The sequence below is a fragment of the Eleginops maclovinus genome, chromosome 2, assembly GCF_036324505.1.
Source record: "Eleginops maclovinus isolate JMC-PN-2008 ecotype Puerto Natales chromosome 2, JC_Emac_rtc_rv5, whole genome shotgun sequence".
NCBI lineage: Eukaryota > Metazoa > Chordata > Actinopteri > Perciformes > Eleginopidae > Eleginops > Eleginops maclovinus.
The window spans coordinates 6,078,708-6,104,730 of NC_086350.1; the positions used below are offsets into that span (position 1 = coordinate 6,078,708).

Below are 26,023 nucleotides of genomic sequence, written 5' to 3' on the forward strand. Positions count from 1 at the left end.
ACCTGAAAAAAGCATCGAAAAAAAATGACACCAATGATAACAGATTTTATCCGTGTTCTTTTAACCGGGCGTTATGATACCGGCAAGTCAATATGATTGAATGTTACTGATAGGAAAGGGAACTTTGTGCAATTCCTCTGAAAGTTGTTTGCATTTATTTCCCCCCTCTTTTCAAAAATATTGTGTTATTATCTTTACTATTGTCAGCTAGTCTAATCGTTACCCTGTGCTATTAAAGTGAAAAGCTTATTTAAAAAGGGATAACATTATGCATTTCTGGTTTTCCCTTTCCTGTAGTTTGTTATTTAGGTTGTCCTGCATGTAAATGGTCTGCAAAGGCTGCAATCGCAAAGTTGTTGATAGGCAAAGGGGCGGGATATCTCTAAGCTATTGACCAATCACAACAGAACCAGCCAGCTAAGGCATGAGAAAAATAAAGACTTTTTTGAACACTAAAGCTAAATGTAAATATGTCACAGTAGAGCAGGGTTGTCTAAACTACAGCCCGGGTGCCAACTGCGGCCATTGCCCATTTTTATTTGGCCCTCAGTAAATTCAAAAGGTATAATGGAATATGGCCCACATCTGAAACCTGTGCTTTTTCTTATGTTGTACTTCATAAATATATATGTAAACAAATATTACACGGAAGTATTCATGTGTTCACTTTTCAGTCAAAGTTGAAATAGACCCTTCATGTTTCCCCTTATTATAAGCAATCTGAAGCTTCTGTTTTAAGGAATGAGCTGCCAACAAGATAAATGAAACCCTATGGAGAGCTATGATGTACGCAGTTTTGTTCTTAACGCATATTGACATACATTTGATGGATTTTGCTAACTTATAACCTAACTTATGAGGCAATATACCTGACCCAGCCCTTTGTAGGTTTTTCTGTTTTCGGCCCTCAGTGAATAAAGTGTTGATACCCCTGCAGTAGAGGCACAAAATACAAAAATGACACCTGGAAATGAGCATTATAGGGCCCCTTTAAGTTGATTGACAGCTCAATAGTTAAACTGGACAAAATTGATAAACATTAGCCTCTAAATCTTGATTTGAAATATAATGTATTGGTTTATCCAATCAATAATTCTCAATAGTTTTGGACACCGTTTCGTAGATCTGCTCATCAAGAAGATACTTTTCAAGAGATCAGTAAGCATCAGGAATAAATGATTAAGAAAATAATGCTTTCTTTGGAAATCAATGAAGCACCAAAACTATGATTTATTTAGTGAGGAGGAAATGCTACATTAAAGCAATTACTTTTGTAATACTATCCATCGTGACACTCCTGTTAACCCAGTCCTGTAAACGAAACCCCCTACGGGTGATTTAAGAACTAACTCTCATGCTCAGTTGAGCATATTTTACTGGTTTGTGTTGTAAACATTTCTGGCAAATGTTGACAGATGCAGCACTGTTTGACTGCGTTCCTCACAGACTTTGGCTCAGAGTGGGTCGTCTGTGCTGGAATCGGTATTGTTGTAAATCAAACAAGACAGAACTGTGTATTTTGTTTTCATTTGATTCAGTTTGATTAATAAGCCAAACAGCATGTGGTTTTGTGCTAAACTCAGATAGCAGCTGGTAAACTTCTAGCGAGGTCAGAGTAAAATACTCAAGGACTGTAAATAATTCCTCCCGGAATAAAAATTAAGATGAAATCCAGATGAGTAAACCCTAATGCAATATTACAATATTAGACAGGCACATTGCACTAATCACCAATAAAGTGAAATCCCCAAAACAGCTCCTTGAGGGGTCGAGTATTCTCAAAACAATATCAGATTTGGCTCAAGATGGAGCTGCATGAAAGCTGATTATTAGCTCAAGTTATTTAGTTCAATCTTAGTTTTTCAGAGTCACTTTTGTTGGGTCGGAATGATATAATCATTGAAAATGATTACTGTCATGGAAAAACTAATACATCTAGTATTTTTAATGCCTTATCTTTATATAATTGAACCTAGCAGTGAAATTAAATGATCATTCAAAGGGACAAGACAACAGTCTGATCTTTGTCAAGCTTCTGAATCTGTCAAGTAAAGGTTATTTCTTACATGGTACCAGAACACACTGCAGAAACCTAAAGCAAAGCTGGATGTCTTTGAGATCAACAGCTCTGCGTATTTCCTGTTTGAACAATGAATGTCAAGGGTTTCAGGGAAATAACTACTTTAAGGCAGGTAGTTACATTAAAAGCTTAGTACACCAGTTCAATTCTGTTAGCCTTCAGATATGAAAGTCGTATCATAGGAAAAACCATTTGCTTTGTGCAAGCTCAGACGTTTTCACTGTGGAATTTGAAAGGGGTTAAAACAAATTGAGCCGTCTGTCATTTGCTTAGTATGAAAATGTTCTGAAAACAACGTTAAAAACATAATGGGTTTTTGATGCCCCAGTGGAGCTCTAATGTACAGCAGATGACAAACAGTTCCAGTGTGTTGAAGATGATATTTCATGTTGCAAAAGCAATGCTCAGGAAATTCAGACATGATGACAACATGATAGTACTTTGTATTCCGGTAGTTATTATATTTTTAGGTCACTACATCCATTTGACTTTGAGTATATCCCACAGTGATATAAATTGGATCAACTGATGAAGTGATGTGTACATAAACCAGAACAAAAAGGCACATCGTGGAACTTTATTGCTGAATGGGCGTTTATTTGGGCACAGTTACTCAAGGATCCCAGTTGTATTAATTCCTGCAAATTATTTATTAAAATATATTTGAAGTTCAATTCTGGTTCTTTTTCGTTAAGCAGTTTGAGGCAGATGTCACTTTAATTACCAATTTTGTACAATTATTTATTCAACTTCCTTAAAACCCTGTTGTTTTTTTATGAAATAGCCCTTTTTAAGTTTTAATTATGCTTCATTCATGAGTCATTCCTTTTAGAGAGTATATTAAAGGCATGAAAAGCATTAAACAATTTGCCCGAGGCACAGGCACTTCTATGAGCATTTTTACGAGTGTGACCTCAGTGAGATCCATGAACGCTGACAATCTACATCTTTGTGAAGAGCAACATGATTAGCTAGTTATATTCAGATGATATTTTAAGGCTGATCTTAAAAGCATCAGTTCAAAGAAAGGACACTTTTCAATTTTTTTCAGAAATCGTGTCATAGACTTAGGTCATTTAAGCTCTTTGGAGGCTTTAATGACGATCGGGAATGTATAAAATGCTGTATGATGCAACATTGCAGTGTATGGATGGAAAAACACTGAAGGCCTAAACTTAATGTGTGTTCATTTAGAGGGAGCTGAAGAGAAAATGAGATTAGACCTTTCACAGCATGCAATCACTCAACAGATCGACATGGATTTGGCTGTCAACAATTTACTAAAGCCACGGTGGCAGCTATAAAGTGATTGAAATCCCTGTACCTATCAGATTGGTGGGGTGTTTGTGAGTGTGGGGTGACTCTAAAACCTCTTGAAATTGTGATGGTTTTACCAGTACCTCAAGTATCACTCCCTTTCGGTCCAAAAAACAAAAGGATGGGATTTGATTTAGGCTCAGATTAGATGTGTGTGTGTGTGTGTGTGTGTGTGTGTGTGTATTTGTGCAGTCATGTGTTTTTCTGTCCACACACTGCTATGTGTGTGCCTGCATTGCACAGAAATAGAGGGATGGCAACATCTTTTACAGGGAGCTCTCGTGTCAGGCAGGCATTGTCTGTTGACAGGCGAGTAGCCCCGGCAATGGATGGTGCCCTGCAGATGAAAAAAATAAATAAAAATAGGGCCATTGTTTCAGAGGCCATGAGCAAAATATCTGCGGGGGTCTTACACCAAAGCGCTGCTCGTAATAGCTTGTCTATAGCGAAACACATTTGTCACGTTGGTCTCGCTGGCAAAATGAAAACCCAAATAGCTAGATATCTAAAGAGAGCGAATAACAATGCCCACACAGTTCAAGAACACTAAACGTGTGGTCTTAGTTTCATATGCTTATGAAACCACTACTTACAGTACATATTGGGTGGGAATTTGACAGTGAGTGTATGGGTCCTTCCCAGGGATTTAATTGAAAATGCATTTCTTTAAATGGGATTATTCTTTCCGACTATCTTCTCTATACCAATCAAAGTGTATGAGTCATGAAACCTGGGACTAACAAGAATTATTCCGACCGACACAGTTACTTAAATGTTTGAATATGATATAAAAAAATGCAATTGCATTCAGGTAAACAAAACAATCATTGTATAATACTACAGAACAAATGTGTCCGACTGTAAGCAATGCCTTTAAAATACAATCGACATTTTTCTACTTTAAAAAGGGGCCCTTGGGGTTTTCTCTTTCCTGCAGTGTGTTGTATACTTGTGTGTGCATGTAAAGGGTCTACAAAGGCTAAAATCCCTCCAGAGAAGCTGTTGATCATCACAACAGAGCCTATACCAACATTTTGAGGTTTTAACATTCATTTTTGGGAACTTAATCTGCCTCTTTGGTCTTCCATGCTTTTCCTTCTGACCTTGATCTTTAAATACTATCATCTGATCTGTAGTGGTTTACACATGTTATCCAAAATGTACAGTCAATTATTAGCTGCAACGTTTCCTCGTACTAAGAGTATCATACATTTGCTAGTGAGGTGTGTTCAGGGTGAGGGTTGTTGTTAGAATGCTCTCATCGTGTATTGGGTTTTTGTTGAGCGGAAAGATGAAAATAAACAATTACATTCTGCCTTCTGGTGAAGTTGAAGGACAACATCACTGTCCTTCGGAAAGAGAAATGTGTGTGTACTGAAAAAGGCCGTAAAAAAAAATCAGTGATATTGTAGAATTTAAGAAGGCAAAATTGCAGAGGATTATGCAGTCTCATTCGGGCCTCTGTGATAGATTAAGCCCCGGCATTCAAAGACATTGTGTTTTGTTCAAGGGTGGAAGTGACTTTGCCAAGACATTTTGAGATAAGAAGCTAACTGTTATTAGTTTAATGGGGATGATAGTCTGCCCAAAGCAGTGTGTGTTAGTGGCATGCGAGCATCATTTTTCTTGCACAGCGCTGAGGCTGAGGAGAACCCGGCTGCAAATTGTATTGTGGGAAATGTAAACCACTGAAGACAAAGTGTGGCTCATATGACCACTGGCCTAACAGAGCTGGGTCAGATTTACTGAAGACTGGTGTAAATAAGCCCCTTTGTATTGCTCTGAAATTACTTTTGTTGATGTCACTAGGATAAAAAGTAAAGTGATGCATCTTTTCTTTACAATACAATATAAGCAGTGTAAACCAAACACTCTGATATAAGTCCTGCAACACAAGCGTTATAGTTTCTAACCAGTGAGCTAGTAGGCTCTCTCTTCTTCAGTTATGTGCGGGAACCATTATGTAAAAGCTACTCTACCTTGAGGATTTCTTTGCCATGATTATGGGCACTTAGAAGCCTTGTAGTTAGCAGCTCATTGCGCATATTTCTTCATCTCTGTAATTGTCACAAAGATTGTCCTGTGGTGAACAGACACTGTCTCAAACAGATTTGTATGATCATGATGACTGCCATTATCACATTGGCTCAACACCTTTTCAACGTAATGGCTATGAAATGCCTGTCATTAAAAATGATCTCATCCGAGGATGATATTCTGCAAATCCAAAATGACCAACCCTAAACCCCATGCAGTCCTTCAATAATATCCTTACAGTATGACATAATAGTAGAGTTTTGGGATTGTGAACCAGTATTTGTGTAGGTTATGCAAATCAAATTCTTTGGCTAGGCACATTTGCTTTCTGCCTGCAAGCTCATATTACAATGCTTATTCAGGATCTTGGCAATTCAAACCCCATTGAGGGTAGTCTTCCCCTCTAACCCCGCCAAATACACTGCTTTCCATTTTCACTTCACCAGGCGTTTCACACAGCAGCATAATGATACAAGTCAGGGCAAATGAGTGACTGGGAGGGTGAGGGTGAGTGACAATGAGGGACTCGATGTGTGTGCTTGTGAGAGAGGGAGATGAAATACGTGAGGTTATTTGTTAGCAAATATTCTTCACTGAAGCTTTTGGGCCTGCAGGTATAAGACTTAACTTAGTGTTTGTTACTGTACTGTACAATGCTACAAATGAAAAAGCTCTCCGTCCATCTCGAGTCATAATATATATACTAAACATGATTGGATTCAGTCTACACTTAACACCCTATGAAGTGAAATCACAACTTGTGTTATTATTATTACGTCCTATTCAAAATCTTAGTAGAAAAAAATATATGGTATTTTCACTCACACCTAAGAGCAGAACGTCTGATTTTGTTCTACTTTCTGGTGCAGGAAGTAAGGCTGTCCCACAGGAATAACAAAATGAAGGGGAGGGCAAATAATGTGACTTTGTACCTGAGGTCTGCCTCGGTGTGGTACTGTCCGTGGTGCTGAACAGAATAAAACCGAGCCCATTTTGTTTTCTCACACACACACACATACACACACACACACTTGTGACTTAATTAAGTTGACACGCTGCTATAAAAGACAAAATGTTAATCAAAATGTGTCATCTTTTCTTATTTACAAGTTGGAATGCACTGAGTGAAATTTCAGTAGCGGAGTTTGGCTAACTTCTCAGCTCAAAAGTCATAAACATTAGATACCTATACCTAAAGAGACCTTGGACAGCTCCATAAAAAGAAAGAAAGTCTCTTATTCACAGAAAAGCAGAAGGAATGCTTAACTAGAAAAGCCTCCTCCATCAACACTTTTACATCTTCTTTTATGTTGAAATATTTCAGCCCACCTTCAGCGTCTTTTTCATTATCAGCCCTTTTATGATAGAGATACATCATAAACCATTGTGCTATAAATTGGTCCAGTGCAGCCATTATGTGAGTGCCAGTGTCTGCTGCACTTTGAATACAGCATAGCTTCCACTATTTCTGGATTATAGGTCTGTTGTTTCCTAACACACACTTTATGGACATATTGTTACATCCTGATGCAATAGGATATCGTTTTGGAAGCTGTGGTGTTTTATTGTAAAGGATACTGAATGGACACAAGATAAGAGTGGACTGCTGAATCCTGCACTCACTAAAATCTAAAAATACCATTTGGATTCCAGTCTTTAAAGGGGCCCTATATGCTTTTGGGGATTTCCCTTTTCTGTAGTGTGTTATATAGGTTTGTGTGCATGTAAATGGTCTGCAAAGGCTAAAAGTTCCCTCCAGAGGGAGTTTCTCTCCCACACAATCAGGTTAAGTTTTGAAATGAGTCAGTAGTCCTATACTGGAGCATTGCATCAGTGAAGTCTATAATACAATTGCTGTGAAGTGTATTAACTTCAAAATAGGATTAATGCTAATTTAAATCAGCTTATCGATCATGCTAAATCCTAAGAATGACAGCCTTGCAGGTTATTATGCAAATCAGTATGGAAGTGAATATACCATAACAAGCTAATTGCAATTTTGTCATCTCATCACAGAGACACTTTTCTTTCAACACCGAAAGTGACAGACATCTCTCACACTCAGTATAGCAAAAAATTAAAGACTAGCATGCGTGCCAGTGTCGAGGAACACAACAGAATGCATTAATTATTGATGGGATGCTTTCAAGGCTCTGGCGTCACTGGGTATCCATTGTTACTTCTGTTGTTTGCAGCTCTTTGCAGGGCAGAGCATGGAGACGAGGTGGGCAGGGATCAACATAGCTCCCCTTCTCCACATGAAGTGCGTTCAGTGAGAACGTCTTTGTTTTTGTAACGCATTTTTTTCTTGGTTTTACTTCTCTAGTAACACTGTAGAGGTATTTGACCATGCTGATAGTGTGCATATAGTGTCTGGTTTGCATGATAAATCACCTAGGACCAGCACATGAATGTCTCACATATCTTTGGATCAAAAGGTTTCCACTTTTAAACCTGTAATGGTTTATTCTTTAATGTCATATTCATAGGGAATTGAAATGTCAAATAACTTTAAGACTAAAGTAGCTTTTATGTCTGGTCAGGTCTAGTGTTATGATCTGGAAAAGAAGAAGCCTGCCCCCTCCCCCACCACCCTTATGGAATGGTTTCACAGCCAGGCAGAGGGATACAGCTCTAAAATACAGAGGGAATATCCTGTATTCATAGCATTGGTGCCTTGGCCATGCGTGAACTGATGCTGATGACATTCACATGTAGCTGTGATGCCTGAGTGGCTTAAGTTGCTCTGAGGGTCTGTGCAGAGAAGCAAGGAGGACAGACACATTTTAAACAGACAAACACTTTAGTTGTGTTTTATCTGTTGAAGGCTATGAGCAAAAATTTGACTAGAAACACGCAATGCGTGTGGTGGATGATGTAAGGAAGGTAAGACACACAAAATGTAATGTCTGTATGATGGCCATAATGTTCCTTTTCTAAAAGCTTGACACAACTGGAATAAATTAGTTTTAGCTCTGATAAAAGGGGGATATGAGGCGTTTGAATACCTTCCAATTTTGTATTACATTTAATTTAAAGTATAAGTCTAAAACCAATGATAGTTTTAGCTATGAATACAATACCTGAAGGTTAATAATAATAAAAAGAGACCCAAAGCACGCAAATCCCTTTCTGTTGTCAGCCAATATTATTGCATAGCAATCCTTGAATGTCTCCATATAAACAACAGTGGAAAACTTCCATTTAGAATACTCTGCACACAAAAATTCAATGCTATTGATTACAATACTATAGTGAGTACTTAAGAAACAAGGCAATAATCTGCTATAAAATATGGATATGGATAAAACATGTAGCGGAAAGTGTGTATTAACTGCAACATGAAATCTATTGAATAAGTGTATTAATGATGTATAAAGTTATTGGTTTGGCCGGGCATATAATGAGCAACAATCGGCGTTAAGTAAATGTTTAAATTAAAACCACTATACATACATTATAGTATACATCATTGTTCTGTGAATGGATTTCAAAGATCCTCACAATCAACTACTTTTGTCAACAATCCCACAATAATGTGATGCAAATTATAAATGAGTGGATAACAGTAATTCAAAATAACACATCAGTGATGACAAGAAAATGGTGATGATGATGATGACGATGATACGTAAGGGTCAGGCAATTTCCTGCTCATCATCGTGTCAACTATGTGTGCTGTATTATCTAGGCATGAGTGATGAGAGAACATGTTCCTAACAGCTGTTGTTACAGCATTAGCTCTTTGATAAGTACTGTTGACCTTGCTGCCAGTATTGGGTCATCATGAAAACATCTACAGTGGCTAGTTGGCTCTGTGTTGATACCGTGTGTCATTCATGTTGAAATCATACAATGGTTATATTTATTTTATATGTTCTCACTGGCCTAAGATCTTAAGATGAATTCTGGTACAACTTGATGTCTTTCATTCATGTATGAGTCAGTGAATTATTGTTTTACAAATTAGATAACCCTCGACTCCTCTCTTGCGGGTGAGAGGATAGTGTTAAGAAATCCATCAGATTTGTTGTCCTCCCACAAACCGTAGCTAATCAATGTACACCATGGGCAGCGATAACAAACGAGTCCTATAAAATCAGATTCTTCATTAAAATGCATTGAAAGAGGATGTAATAGGTTGTGAATTGATCATATCTAAGGAGACCCAGTGATGTTGAACTCATCATAACATATTTAAGAAGAACAATATGATCATCTCTCACTTTGGCATCACACTAACTGACAATGCCCCGAGAACAGTGGATGGGACCGGATGAGAAATGGATCCTATGAAATATTTACTCCTCCTGCTTTTAAAGCCCCCTGCAATCTCTGACTGATTTAGTCTGACACCCCTTTAAAATTCACAGCAGATAGACAAAGGATCAGAGATGTATTAGACAACATGCAGGGCCTGCAAAAGACTGTGTGTTGTCAGTGTGTGTGTTTATGTGTGTTTGTCAGCAGTATATGAAGCCCACAGTGCCATCAGGCTCTCAAAAGAGGAACTGCTACTTTCTTATAGCTCCCCCCCCCCCCCCCCCCCCTCATGTCCCCACTCCAGTCTCAGATACTGACATCTGATTGTATTTCTTTATTCCCTGCAGCTTGTCACTCAAACTTATAGATGTTAAGAGGGTAATATTAGTTTGTTTCAATTCTCCGTCAGAAGACATTCTTTGAAATGTATGTGTACGTGCGTTTGCATGCGCGTAAACGTGTTCTGGTGCGCGCTAACAGGGGTGGAATCTGAACATACAAATCTGGATAGATAAGGCAGGTTAACAAAACGCGCGGTCTACATAAATAAACCAGCAAATGAGCGGACTGCATGTGCTCGGTGATCAAACATACAGTATGCACAGCACACACACCCACCCATACATAGACACACACAGTGTTACCACACACACACACACACACACACACACACACACACACACACACACACACACACACACACACACACACACACACACACACACACACACACACACACACTTGAGTAGGACACCGGGCAGAGTGCGTTCCGCCGATCATCTCCTCCCTCCCCTCAGCAGCAGATTGCTGTGCCGCTGACGACAGACAGTCACACAGTGCTGTGAGCGTGAGGCTGTGGAGAGACTGCATCAAGGAGCGAGGACTGCATGTGCGCTTGCATCGGGAACGGTGCGTGGGAGTTGTTCTCTCTCTACCTGCCATTTGAATTCCTTCTTTATTCTCCACGTTGATCCTCGGACAATTACGGGCGCACAGGGAGTCCCGTTACCGAGGGAGGATCGCGCTACGTGTGTGTGTATGTGTGAGTGTGAGAGCGTGTGTGTGTGTGTGGGTTACCAAAAGAAACTACAGCTGTCATCTTAGAACCGCGGCACTGCTGTTGGGGAGGAAGTCGTTGGAAATCTGCAAGAAACGGGTGGCTGCTATCTTTTCTTCTACCACTCCTTCGGTTTAAAAAAAAAAGCTGTCTTTTAAGGCGATGGACTTGAGATAGTGCGTCTCAATTTGACTGGTGGTGGCTGGGAGTTGCCGTTGGGGAGAAATGCGAGAGGATGCTTGGAAGCAGTGAAGGATACAGCAGGTGAGTTTTCGATTAGGAAAGCAGAAATGGGGTGTTTTAACGCAGACTATTGTTCCCAGTGTTCTTTCTCATGTCGATGCAGTTTATAATGTTAGCTCAGGCCAAGATTTTAAGAGGGGTGGATATCCAGAATGCAGCGGTCTCTCTGGGCTACTTGGAAGCATACATCCCGCACATATGTGACTTAAAACGTGTCTGGGGGGGACATTAATGATCACAATAGGCTTTCCTAAAACTCCTCGGATAACATTCCGATGTCAAAATATCCCTGAAAGAACCCGATGATAAGGGCAGAATCGGTTGACAGGACAGAAAAGCAAACGGGGACTTGAGTGTGCTTAGGCGCGTCCTCTGCAGGTAAAAAATCATCTAATCCTGGCACACTGGAAATTAATTTCTAGATGTTATCCGTGCACATTTTGACAGTGTAATCTGCCCATTTCTCTGCGTATGTGTGCATGTCTGGGACGACGAAAGCTTAAGCCATTAATCAAATATAATTGTCCCGTGAATGTGAGTGTGAGAGAATGGGGAGTGCATGTGCAGGGGGGGAAAGTGGGTGGCGGTAGGGGGGGAGGATTGCAAAATGTTATCTTAATCTAGCCTTTATTTGGCCACGTATGGACTTTGCTGAGATAACATTTCTCATTGTGTGGAAGTGTGAGGCAGTCGTGATCATCCCCATATGCCATTTTTATTCATCTGCAAAGATGGCTATCTGTTAAATGGGCAGCGTATTAAAGCAAAGCAGGCTTCTGCAGCAGGACTCGTGCATTTCATTGATCCTCAGAAACGACTTTGGAATTGTTGGGGTTTTTAGTATGACAACAATCGTCTACATAAAGTGCTTACACTGCAGGACACAGGATGAAACTTGTGTGTGTGTGTGTGTGGGGCCACACACTGTCTGTTTGTTATTCAAGGCAGCATTTGCAGAGAATATATGACAGTAGCCCCTGAAATGTTTCCCCCTTTATTGTCTAGCACTGCTCCTTATAATAACACACCAAAACAGTTGCGGTAGAGTATCAGAAAGCTGTGTGATGCTGTGCCTGCGGACATTCATAAAGTGCTGTAGCTCTATTGGTTATAAATAGCCGGAGGGAGCGGACAGCCAGATAGAACAGGAGCAGCCTGCCATAGCTCTAGCAGCAGCAGCAGCAGCAGCAGCAGCCTCTCCCTGCTTTATCAGCGCTCACCATCCAAAATGATAGATATCTGATACAACCTGAGATATCACACAGAGGCAGGGGCAAGTGTGTGGGTCATTGGGCTTCATCATAGCCTCTTATGAGTGCTTTGTTTCCCCCCCTTGGTTATTTTCTCTCCTTATTACAAAATGCCTGTAGTATTTTTCCTCTGCTAGTTCTCTTTGTGACACTCAATAGTGACTTCAGCGTCTCCTTATCACACCAGATGTTTCCCTATAATCCGTTATACCGTTCACTACATTCCTTAAGGGTTTTTCAACTTCACTTTAAATTGTATTTCTGTCAGGTTTTGATCTATGTGATGATTTGGGATGCTCCCTATTCAATCATGGCTGCCTTGCAACAGCCAAGAGGATGCTGAGGTGTGTGATCTGCTTCATCCAGACGCCCTGGCTGGCTTCATTAAACAAATGTGCAGCCGCTGACCTTGGTCATCCAAGAGTTGTCGATAGGATTCACCTTTCTGCCCCGCGATAGGCTATTGGACATTAACAAAGAGCCCCCCTCCCAGCTCCCCCGCAACATTATGCTGCTCTTGACAAACTATATTGAATTACAACACAATGATCAATGTTTGCAATAAGCTAAACCTCCACACAGAGTATCAGATATCTCAGGAAAAAAATCATGCTCCTCATAACAGCATTATATTTCCACGAAGAAAGGTTACATATTGGCATGTCGTAATTCAATCTCATGCAGAGGGGATGGAACAGCAAACCTATAAATGCAGAATAAGAGTGTGTGCCGCATTTTAATAAGTTGTAAATTAAATCAGCTTCACCGTAGATTTGTCAGCAGACCGGGGCAGAGGAGCAGTCGAGACAGAGTGGGCGGTGACAGTGTGCACCATGATGTTAGTTCTTGATGACTGATCACAGACTTGCCTTCTCACAACGCACTAAATGACCAATAGTGTTAGTGAGAGGGCTAATGCTGGCTTCTGACGTGTTAGCCCGTCTCTTGGAGACACTCACCTCGGGTGTAAAGCCGACACCTTCTGCATTGGCAAGGTGTTTATTAGCTCCCAGTTGTAAGGCCATGATGCCTAGATTATCCTACTATGTCAGGGTGCTGGGAGATTTCACTCAGGACGGCAATTACCTTGTCTTAAGACCTGGCTGACATTCAACTTAATGCCACCACCTTTTTACATCTTCTATGCCCTGGGCTGGATAGCATGTTCATAAAACGCCTGCGGTAGGATCCTAGTAGCTGTTGGATTGAAGGGGAGAGGGGGTTCTCGTTCACAAGCCACTCTTGTTCTTGCTGGATTTCTTTTCAGCTAGATGGGAAAGAAAAGCAGCTGCAAGTGGTTTCTAAAAGTCATCAGAATGATATATGTTTTCTCTTTTAATGTGTTGGCCTTGTGATCTATAAGTGTGAGATGTTTCACCTATTGTGCAACTTTCACAGACCGGGGGACAAAAGCACTGAACTAATGAAACACCCTGTGATTATTTCATTGTAATGCAGTCATTCATGGGACAGGTCTCTGCATAAACAGTATGCCATCTATCATGCTAAAATATACCCAACAACGTTTTGCTTTGTGCCTCTGTCAATGGTAGAGGAGTTATTTTCACAGTGTTGCAATGGTTTTTAAGACTGTGGGTGACCAAAAATCGAAATGTTCATGCTCCCGGCTCTATAAACAAACCATGCTGCTTTAACAAAGCTCTGTTGCATATCTATTAATGTATCCTGGGTTCCTACAGTAAATACTGCAGTGTGTAAACACATTTGGGCATGCAGCCAATGCTTTGCCCTCCATTTTACCTTCATCAGACTGATAGTTGCTTTAACAGTGTCATTTATGGAATCAAATTTGTCCAACTGTGATTGCATTGCCCTTAATCCTGTGATGTTTCAAGCATTACCATAATTATTATATAAACTAATCCAGTCTTTACACACATTTGATAACTTTGTAATTATCACATTTACCACAAATCTACATACAAGCTAATACAAGCGCATTTAAATACATGAAACGGAAAAATGGCAGGTGCCCATATGGTCGAAGTCACATGACGTAATGCATTCTATAGAACACATCCACAATCTACCCTTTATGATTTTTAGGAGCCATTTAAATGTCATGCATTCAAATGTGCCTGTGGGGTTCATTCAGCGTTCAAGGATCCATGTAAGGAACGCTCATAAAAGTGAACCTAATTCTGATCTGCCTCGCGGTGTTGTGAAAAATGTCGTTAGAGAGTTTCTGAAAAGGTGCCTTGAGAGAGGGCTTTCACCTTTTATGCTTGTGAAAAATCAAGGTGTCCACGAACAGAAAAGCTGGATTACCAGATACTTTCAAATGGCAACAGCTGACAGGAATAGATTCTTGGCTACAGAACGCCTAGGGCACTTTACCTCGACAAGGCTCAAACATATTCAGTATCCACATCTACGGCGTCCATTTAGATTTATCCTTATAGTAGTTGAGCATTGCCAACATTCAATACAATTATATCCCAAACAGTCTACATTAAAAAGATGCAAACTCCTAAGTGCTTACAACCGTCTTGAGAGAACATTTGCATTCACTGCAATAGGGACTAATCAGTGCCTATGCTGGCACCTCTGTTGCCATGCAGACTTAAACTTAGACGCCCATCTTTTAGATGACTGTGAATGACGTGTGTCACTCTGTTAAGCTGCTAGTGGGCTGTGAATTACACTGTTGGAGGCCGTCGGTGGCCTCAAATTGACAGCTGTGAATAGGAGGTGACAGCTAAAACATTTTAGTTATAAGATGCTGAAGTAAATGGCAACATGCACTCTTTGGTTTCACTTATTCCCTGAAACTGAATGCAAATGAGACGTTATTGGGTGTGGAATCCATATCAATTGTTTCATACAATGCCTTTTCTTTTTTTCAATCTTTGCACTGAATATTATTGTCCCATTTGATATTCACAAACGTATTTATAACTAGGGTGTGTAGTAAATTGTTTTGCAGTGGTAATGATTGGTATTGTGTGGAGAAATTACAGTATGTCACATCTGTTCTGCTGAAAGCGTCTATTCACACAGTGCTATTCACTCATGACTAGAAACCCAATAGTGGGACAATAGAGACTCCACTCATGCAACCGCACTTGAATGGAGCATATGATATTTTCCAGAAGTGGGAACAAGATGCGTGTTCCTGCCCCACCTCTCTGGTGTAGTATATGTTAGAATACACTATTGAGATCCATAGTTCACAGAGTTCAGTGTTTAGGTACCGAGCGAGCACTCTCAACATCTTTGTCTAGTAGGCTGACCGAGGATCTACTTCAAGTTGAAGTAAAGGTGTAATTTGCCCCGGATCTCCTACAGATCTGCTCTGATTTTAAAAGCAAAAGAGGAAGAAGTGTAATAATAATTTCCTGGGTATTTCCGAGATGATTCTCCTCAGGGTTTAGTGAAAACATACGTGACCTGTCCCTTGCCATTCAGGAGTTCACCTCAGGTCTGACATGTCTCTGAACTTGTTTTGTTGCTGGTCCTATATCATGGTGCTGAAAAATGGCCACACACTACATCTGTATCAAGTTCAATAATGAGATGGGCACTGCTGTTCAAACACAGTATAGATGGGCTACACTCTGTGATACTAGGTTTAAAGGGTACTCAAATCATTCACATATTTTAATGTGCTTCAAACCCATTATCCCCTCCTTCTGTCAGATAAGTGTAGGTGCTTTTCACCCATTGGCAGTGAGCTCCCATTCATCATATGATGCAAGAAAACAGAGGCCTTGCTTTGAGGGATAAAGGGGTAGAGGCTTTTAGTTCCCTAATAGCTCACTTTCTTCTACCATGGTGCTCTCTGTGTTTAACTTCTCTAAAAGCTCTGTCCGTATGTCTGTCTGTCTGTCTATCTCCCTCCCTCACCTTCTATAACTGTCAACAGAGAGAGGGAGTGGGAGAGGGGGAATGACAGAACAATGTAACAAAGAGCCGCTCATACTGCGTTGGAGGAGAGCAAAAGTGCAGGGAGGAAACAAGGGGTCAGATTTCAGGTTATCGACCAGGCAGGAGCGGCATGAGGAGATGTTAGTTTGCTAGACATGAAGGAGCAGCAGTACTCTCACCTACTCAAAGACATGAGAAAGAGTTTTTCCATTGCCTGTGTTGTGTCAATGGAAGTGTATTCATCTCCATCAATCATTAAGAGGATTTACTATTGACGATAACCATCATATTATGTTTGTTCTTGATGATAAGTCTAAATATTAGCAAAATATCAATCATGGGATATGCCATTTATTCCAATATGTAATAAAATGGACACAATTTCCTGACTAATTACAATCACAAACAAAATTGATATTTTGCCATTCCTGTTAAGCGAAATTGTTCATACCTCATGAAAATGGCAACATTAAATTAATTGAGCATCAAAAAGGCTGGAACTAATAATTATTTGAGTCACTTTTTCCTCCGACATCCTCATTTGCTCTACAACATTTTCCAAAATAATGACAAATCCCCATCACAAGTTTCCACGGCCAAACTAATGTGTCAAAATTGCTTATTTACTCTGACCAGCGGCCAAAAATCCAACATGTTTAATTTGTAATATGAAAACAAGCAAGAAAAGCATTCAACCCTTCAGACTCCATATTCAGTAAATAAATAATTGTTCTACCAATTAATGACTAAAAGACTAACAGTGCATAAAAACTTGAATCAATTTCCAGCAAGAAATTAACCACATTAGTTGACAAGGTTGAGCATGAACATATTTTAAAAGGAGCCATTTGCTGATGAGCACTCAAAATGTGTCAAATGTATTTTTATAATGGATTATTAGGATTATTGGTATTACTAGTAGCACAGCTCTTATACATATGTGTTTATTAAAATGCCATTTAGAAGGCAGGATAATTTGAGCTGTTGAATATTGATCAGAAAACTGTTTCAATGTCCTTTACCTGAGAGATAACTAAACAGCATTATATACTGAGCCTCAAACAAACACAATGAGTGATAGGCTGTGGAAAATGTAATTTACGGAGAAGTTTTGCTTTTCAGTCGAACATTAGGTTAGACCAACCAGGGAAGTATTGCACCAAGTTAATGTGAATATTACAACCAGTAGTATAGTGCTGTACTCGTGACAGTGCAGATTTGTAATATGCGTTTAGTTTTGGGTAGCTGTGCAGGACAGCATACAGTAATAACTCCTCTCCACGCTGAGCTGCACAGTGCTGGTGGGTTGGTTAAGCAGAGAGCCAAGATGGAGAATCTCATTAAGTCAATGTTTTTCAGCTTTCATTCAGGGGGAAAACAGAATGCAGGAAGTTTCGTTCAAGGACAGGAGAAGCAGAATTAGTGCCAGAAGGTTTTGGATTTAGGTCTGCCACACCTTAATGCACATTGCTGTCTGCGTGGATTATTATTTTGATCCGCTCTAACAGCAAAGCATAGCTCGGACTTGATGATTTTGCACGGACTGCTGAACGAAATGAGTAGATACATCTGATAAAAAGCTTTTATTTTAAGGATTAATTTGTTTTTGTGCATCATTTCTGATTGTTACTGCATGATTCTAACTTTGTGTAGTCACACGCTCTAAACCTGTTGGGGATAAGTGAGTGCAGGTTTAGTAGTGGGAAGGTGGTGGTGGCAGGGCGTGGGCAGATGGGGAGGGTGAGACTGATGAAACGGCAAGGCAGCGATCAAAGGCGAGAAAATGAAATGGCATTTGACCTTGTTGCACGCTGGCGGTGTGACGTGCCACAGAAGTGCAAAGTAGTTTGGAACCTGTGGGAATTGGGAGGTCTGCAGAGTGTCGATGTGGGGCCAGAGGATGATCCAGGCAATTTAACCCTTCAATCTCATAACTGATTCAGCAAGACACTCTTTTTCAAAAGGTGGAAAGGAGGGCAAAAGTTATTATGATGTTGGAAAAGTTATTTTAAAGGGGGGAAAAAAGGGAATCTTACATGCCTTGTAGATGTGGATTTAAAATCTTGCTTATGATGAGAAGTAATGAGCTCTTTTGCGTCGGTCTGATGGCATAACAGAAGCTTGCGGAGTAATCTTTCCTACAGTACATACCCTGGTCCTGAACCTGTGCTAGATATGCAAATGTCACATAAATAATTCAGGTGTTTTGCATTTGCTTGTGCTTGCTCCTACAATGTTGGCAATTATGGGTGAAACAGTAAACAGAGAAAAGCAGCAAATAATGAAATTGAAAAAGCTGCAGGCAAACAATGTCTCTCATAACACTGAACCCAGTATCGATAATCAAAAGTGTCTTTGATTCCTTTTGAAATGACAGTAAGAAGAGTATTTTTTTTCAAATGATTAATCGTTCCTGTTTTGAAATCAACATTTAAATATCGTGGTGCAACTATTTCCTGCCCTGAAGCACAAATGTGTTTTATGCCGCGCGAAGCTCTCAGGTAAGGAGGTGTCTGTTGATTTGGCGTTGTTATTTCATCTCAATGCCAGTGCTACGAATAAAAATATGTTCAATCATCAGAATTGCACAATATATAAATAAATATAACAAGTTTTTTCAGCCCAGCCAGCAATGTTTCAGCACTGTCTCCTCTGTAAATGTCATACAAGTTACATCACAACAAGGCTAACAAGACAAGACTACAAAGATGAAACTCAAAAAAATGTCTGTCCACAAGCACAACATATCCCTGTCAGCAAGCTTCAACAAAGGCACTGCTCTTTTTCTAAGGAGACAGAAAAGAAAAAAGGCAGTCATTCTCATTAATTAGAGCATGAGTGGCAGAACGGATCTCACTTCCCAGCTCTGCAGATTGAGGTTGGATGGGCTTTGATATGAATTGCTCTCAAAATCTAATGAGGTTTTTTCTAAGAGATATTAATCCACACATGGTCTGTATAAGCTTCCCTAAATGTGCCATTTTAAAGCTTCTTTTGCAGAATTACTTTAAAAGCATGACAGAAACTTCTACTGCACATTTCCGTCACATCTTTTAAAAGGGGTGCACAAGTGTTGACAAGGGATTTGCAGCATCTTTGCCAACCCTAAAGCCATCTGGTATTACTATACAGGGTCACCTTGTCATTGATCCATGTGTAGCATGTGAAATACCTAGATTGTCTTTCTAAAAGTGAGATTCAGCTCCCGCTAGTATTCCCAGGATTAGCAGAGCTAGTGAGATGTGATTCTTTTCTTTTCACTATCTTCATGACCTCCTCTCATACAACAGGGAGCCGGAGATAGGGAACGGGAGGATACAAGCACAGCTTAGACAAGTAATTTTGCCTTTAATTGCTCAAACCTCCCAGGAGTGCTATTGCTTAAGTACCTCAAAAAACTGTTGTTGTTTTCCTCCACATAATCTTTGATTATATGAAGGTCAGCATTTTTTCCTCTAAGCTTCTTACAAGTGAATTTGGAGCAGGTGGATTGCTCAGAGAGAGGAGACAATGTCCCCTTGCTGGAGTTGAGAGTGAGAGCCCCTTTTTTCCTTCCACTGCAGTTACTTTCCAACTGTCTCCAAAGCCCATCTCGGCCATCTTATATAGAGTAGTCTTTGTTTTTTTGTTCTGCTTAGTCCTCATTTCCCAGTCTATATCAATAGCGCCATTATGCGGGGTTTTATCTGGCTAATTAAGGCTTCATCTTTCTGGGCAATCTCTCAGAGGACATGGATTAAGCTCCCCTATCTCTGCACTGGAGCCACGGTGGGGTCGGCAAGGGCTGCTCCACTCTCTGTAGATTGTGGAGGGGTGGGGGGGAAGCATCGACATGAGGTTGTTTCAGTGAATTGATGCTGAAAAATGGAAAGGTATAAATATTGGATGCTTAAATTGAGAATAAGAGTACTTGTTGATGAGCTGTGGTATAGGTTTTAGAAACAATCAATTGTATAGTAGACTCAGTTTGCAGGAACGAGATGTTTGCCCAGGATTGCTTTTGCCTGATTGATGCCGTTTCGGGAAAGCGTATTCATTGACTTCAGCGTGTAAAAAATCCCTCTATTACCTAAATACTGTTAATTATTTTCACTGCCAATATGTGTCAGTTATCTAGCCCATTATATCAGCAGAAAGCCATTTGAATCAATAACTGAGCAGACTGTCGCCTATGGACAATTCATTTACAATCTTGTTGCATGCCTCAACAGCCGCCATTTCGTTTGCATATACAATCAGGTGATTCATGTTGCTTGAAGTAGGGATCCTGAGTCACTGTTGGCAGTGCAAGAACAGCACTCTTTGAATTTCAAATGCCTTGTTGTTTTGGGTCAGCCATAATTATATTTTAGTGTTGAAAGTCAACAGATGTCTGGGTCAACACATTAAAACAAGAGCCACTATACCCTTGTGATACACTGCTGACCTGTCACTAACTGTTTGGGAGGTTAAATCTACCTGTTTGACTTGTCACGTTGCAAAAGAGAGCAGAAAAAAAGAGACACTTGTTTTGTTGTCGAGCAGAAAACTTAATCTGCCTCGGAGCTTTGGCTGGCTCTTGTGCACTTCTTATAATGCAACTGATTTTTGATAAAGCACTTATGAGACCGAGTTTTTGTCTGTGCCGACTCCACTGAAGAGATTAATCCTCAATAAGAAAGATTAGGTGACTTTGTTCCGGCAGTTCATTTGAGAAGAGCCACAAATGAAGAACTTTGAGGAGACTGTGACGGATCTTTTTGTATTTTCTTTTAAAGATGAATGTGTGTTTGCATTTCTAAAAGGTGTGTTTACACATTTTAAATCCATGAAAGAAAGTGGTCTGTGTCTCTGAATAAGATACACCTTAGTGTATGTCACGCCAAAGCAACTATTTGAAAGAACTTTCCCGTTCAAAGAAATTAGCCAAGGTTTAGGTTAGAAAAGTTTCATTGCTTATTTTTCTTGCCTTTTGTGCGTGGTGAGAACTTGTCAATGGTGAGATGTGAAATGGTACATAAAGTGGTGGGACGAGACATGGAACAATCGTTGCTTTTATCCGTTCAATGCCAAAGAACTCTATACTCACAAAGAAATCGCTGTCGCCATTCAGAAATGCATTATTAGACGTCCTTGCAAAGAGATATTGAACATTTACGCTCTTAATCATAAAAGGGAAAATGACTTGACATTTGTTAGTCGTGAGGAAGACTTGCTGGATTCAAAAAGTCCTAGATCAATACATGTTAAACCAGACAAAAGCCCATCAGATACTGGAGCTCAATACTTATATTTGAGAGCTGCTGTTAAGTCTATTAAATGCAGTAAACATGTTTAGGATCCCGTCAAAGATAATACTGTTCTGACATTTTTGTTATTTTGTGTGTTTTATATTCTGTCCAAGGAGTTTAATGCCCATTACCTAATATACAGTTAGGTGCGAAACTGTACGTCAGGTTATGAGATCTGTCGTTGTTTCTCCACCAATACAAACCCAAAGCATTTCTCAGGTATTTTTACAGTATAGAAAACTGACAAAGTGATAATGAATGTTTTAAAATACCTGCAAGTCCTGCCCTATGCTGTTTTCCGCTACAGTAGCAACAGCAGTATTCTCCACTATCTGATCCCAGCGCATTAATGTGGCATTTTCTGCACTTCTGTATCAACTAATTACAGCTGATTTCCATTTTAAAAGGCCTCACTTTGAGCTTCAGGGCCAGCTAAGCAGAGGGGACATGTTCTGCGCCACATTGGGAGGGAAGCCCTTAGATGCCAGTCACAATTAAAGTCAATATGGCTCTAAGCCACTCCGCACTGTGCCCATCACACTTCCTAGCAGCCAATAAGATATAGCTAAAATTATTCATTACAAAATGAAGGCATGTTGCTATGTTGGCTTCCTTAATTGAACAACCAGTGTGGCCTGCGGTGTAGTCGCAGTTATTAAAGCTACATCCTTCAGACGTGTATGGATGAAGTGGTTGTTGCATAAGCCAACATACAAACCCCCTTCCTCCATGCGGCCCCCAACGCAAACACTCTCTCGGAAGCCGTCAAATCCACTCACTTCATATGAGGAAGGTTTGCTCACAAATTATAAAGCAAGGGTACATTTTTCAGTAGCCCCTATGCAAATTCATACCTCCTCCACCCCATAACGACTTTATGAATCTGCACCTTCTGAAAATGACTGAAGTACTGTCATTCTTTAATTGAATTATTTATTTTCATTTAATTGCCCTTGAATTTGAAATTAAGGCAAAGACAAAAATATAATTTATAGGTGAGGAAAATATTGATAGTAGATGTGTTCATGGCTGCTCATCAAAGCAGCGATGGGGGAACCTGTTTATTTCCTAAGCTCCTTTGCATATAGGGCTATAGCCTGAGAATTCATCACAGTAATAATATTGAGGCGTCTGTGTTCCTTCCTAATCAGAAACGCTACATTTTGCAAGAGAGGAAAAAAAAAGGTCTTGATTTTAACAAAAGACAAAGGTGTAACTTAACTACAATCAGCCTCATTGTTATTTGGTCCCTTTATACCATAGTGCAAACAGTCACAGTTATTTTTGTCTTAAAGTACACCTAATAGCTCTTTCAAGGAGAAACATTTTGGGCTGCTTTCATTCAAGTTTTACTACAGCCTCAGGGACTTTTTAGTGTAGTGAAGATCTAAAGCAGAGCTCAACTACAATGAACACTTGTTTTTAAATGACATTTAAAAAGCTCATATCTGCTGCAAAGTAACTGGACAGTGTTGTTTAAAAACAGTTTGGTTTGTCTGTCCATCATTTCAAAACCCACATATATATTATATATTCATTGTATTGATAGAAAAGCAGGAACTTTTCAAATAAAATAGAAGAACTGTCTTTTATTGGATGATTTTGCATGATAAATCACTTGATGATTCTGTGTATCAACCAAGGAAATAATTATTGAGCCGTATGGCCTTTGACCCTTTTATTTTCCATTGTTATAGCAGTCAGTGAAACAAAGTTTGTGAACTGAGATTTTTTGAAATAATATGACTAGAACTGCTCAATGAAAAATATATATACTCTTTTGGACTCATTGCTTGATACTGTCTGTCTTTAAGCACCACATGGGACCTTGTTAGCGCTGGTCTCTCAAAACCAAACAAACTATAACAAGCCAGGTTTCGGCCCACACACTAAATCACTCATCCAAGATCCACAGTCTGAAATAGAAAGCCCCGTGACCTTCCCTGGTGATTGTTTTCTCCTTCATGTATTGCCATGGCGGCAGTGCTTTCATTTTTGCCAGCATAGCAGCAAGTGGTGCTCCGGAGCACCGAAGGTTGGCATCTCCTGCGGTGTTTGGATGAGAATCCATGTGTAACCGTGTGCCCCCGTGTCATAATCGCCTCAAGCCTTGAAGGCTCTGTCAGCAAGTTGTCCTTCTCCAAAAAAAGATCAGGGGACAAAGCATAACGGGACAAAGCAATACGCAGACAAACAGAGATTTTATATAACAGCTGCTCCTAACACAGCAGTATGTGTGTTAGAAGCAGAGCCCTCGCGCCTGTGAAGCATTTTCTCTCAGCCTTTGAGGAAAAAAGGGAACCGCCATTCCAGCAGCTCTCTCTGGGGTGCTTAGTCGCTCACAATCTAGCACTTCTGCTCAGTTACCTTCTGCTCCAAAACACTTAAAATGTACGACAGCCAATGGAAGAGATACATCCAATTGTTTATTCGTAGCATGTTTGGAGTAATGGCAACTGAAGTCTTGTTTGCCACACGACTATGTTTTTGTAGTTTGTTCTCGAACTCTGGTAGACATCCTGTAGCTTTTTATATGGAGCTATCATCAGGTTATGATATCAATAATGTCTAATATTTTGGTTTATGTCCTCCTACGTGTGTTGACTACTCAAAAACATAAGTTCAGCCTCAGCTGCACCTTGTGTTTGGGGCTAATTAGCTACTTTCAGCAGGGTAAACTAACACGAGAACATGGTAGGCTACGAAACATCAACATTTAGCATGGCTGTTTTGAGCTTGTTAGCATTCTGATAGCATGTTTTAGCTCATACTGTATCCCCGCTGTCTCTAATAAGAGGCTCACCGATCTGTTAGCTTCCATATTCTCAGACTTGTTTGTTTTAAAATCAACAGCACTTTAAGCAGCACATGGAATAAAATGATATAAGAGAGAAATAAAATGATCTTGAATGTCTTGGAATCAGCAACGTGTTTACCATAAACAAGCTCCATCTTATCATATTTTTCAACAGATAAAGCATTAGTATTTGATGAATATGTTTGGCTGAGGAATCTCCAACTTCACTTTAGATGTTTATTCGGCTTGGCAGGCTTAAAAAAAGCGTAAATGCACAGTAAAGTTCAGCTCAATATGAATCAAATCAAATACTGTTGCACTTTGTAAGGCACTTTAAAGAGGTTATGTACAGATTGAATGGGTCGCTTTTAAAACCGTAAGAGATAAATCAATATACTTAACTAATTGACTATTATTGTTTGATAGAGTCTACATGCTTTCATCCCTCTGCCGCTGATAAACATATGTATTTCTAAACCGAAAATGTGAAGCAGTATTTCTTAAGGACTGCTGAATTAACAATATAAGATAAAAGATATTGTGCTTAAAAATCGGGGATATGTCTATTTTGTTTTGGTTCTTTTTAAATGTCATATAGTCAGATTGTGATACAATATGTAACCATGTTATTTGTCAAAACACAAACATCATTAAAAGTCTTAAAACTTTCTATCAAATCTGACTTTGATTTTGCGCTTTTTCCTCCAAAAACATCTATTGGCAGGTTTTTCCTGTGTGTGTGTGTGTGTGTGTGTGTGTGTGTGTGTGTGTGTGTGTGTGTGTGTGTGTGTGTGTGTGTGTGTGTGTGTGTGTGTGTGTGTGTGTGTGTGTGTGCTCATTAGGGAGTGCAGAGTCTTGCCAAATAAAACTCTGATATTCTGGGGGCTGTTCCTGTTTGGAAACACATCTCCTAAATAACTGAAAATGAACAATGAACGTCTGAACTGAGCTGGGGAGACCTAGCTGATGAGTTTAATCGTGATATAACACCACATCAAACATACACTCCGTCTCTCACACATAACACCGAATCACATCTATAAAAAATAGCCCCAGTAAGGAGCCTGGGTCAACTTGGGTGCAATGAAAACGACTGAGTTTTAAACAGCCGCAATAATACTGATCTCTGCGCATATTGTCCACCGTTGTTGCCTTAATGAGTAACATATCTCTGCTCGTCATCATATCCTCTGGAGAGGAAATCCACTGAATGTAAGATTAAGGCCCAGTGCTTTAATCAGTATCAAAACACACCAAAACATTTGAACCTTTGACCACAACAACGACATGTACTACAATAATAATCCATTTAATTGATAGTTTACCATAGCACCCACACCACTCAATAAGGTCAAAGCAAAGGGTTAAGGTCATATATGGCTTTAGGCATGTTAAATATCAAGGCTTACAAAAAAAGGTTCATCCCCTCTGAATAAAGAAGACTTCATCTGTATTATCAATAAGATACATTTGAGGAAAATCATACGTGTAATAAAATGAATCAAGTGTAAAGAAATCACCATCTGCTTTATTGATTCCAATCTTTACTTTTCCAAATGAAAAGTAGAATTGCTGCCAATTGTTTATCAACCCCTTGTATATCAATGAGTCAAGGAAGAGTAAGTATTCAAAACTTAGACACACTTGGCAGCTTCAAATAGGCTGCTTACCTAGTTACTTTAAATATCTGTGTGACTGTGACAGAGCACCTGCACAGAAACTTTGTATACCCCCTAATAGGGTTGAACTTCAGGTTCACATGTCCACAGGTTTCATGGCCGAGTTTCATCGGGACAACAGCTGGCCGCTGTAGGAATTCTG

General features: G+C 39.8%; 1 protein-coding gene and 1 long non-coding RNA gene across 3 annotated transcripts in view; one reads left to right on the forward strand and one right to left on the reverse strand.

Moving 5' to 3' along the window:
* Positions 1 to 26,023, reverse strand: part of LOC134876067 (uncharacterized) — a 297,182-nt gene that overhangs the window by 129,935 nt on the left and 141,224 nt on the right. The window lies entirely within an intron of this gene.
* The window catches only part of lingo1a (leucine rich repeat and Ig domain containing 1a), a 102,370-nt gene that overhangs the window by 68,373 nt on the left and 7,974 nt on the right, over positions 1 to 26,023 (forward strand). The window contains exon 1 of one of the 2 annotated variants that reach the window (XM_063898762.1): positions 10,523 to 11,018. The exons of the other annotated variant lie outside the window; for it this stretch is intronic. The gene's annotated coding sequence lies outside the window, so the exon portion shown is untranslated. Of the gene's footprint in view, positions 1 to 10,522; positions 11,019 to 26,023 lie in introns of those variants that run through there. 2 annotated transcript variants of the gene reach the window in all.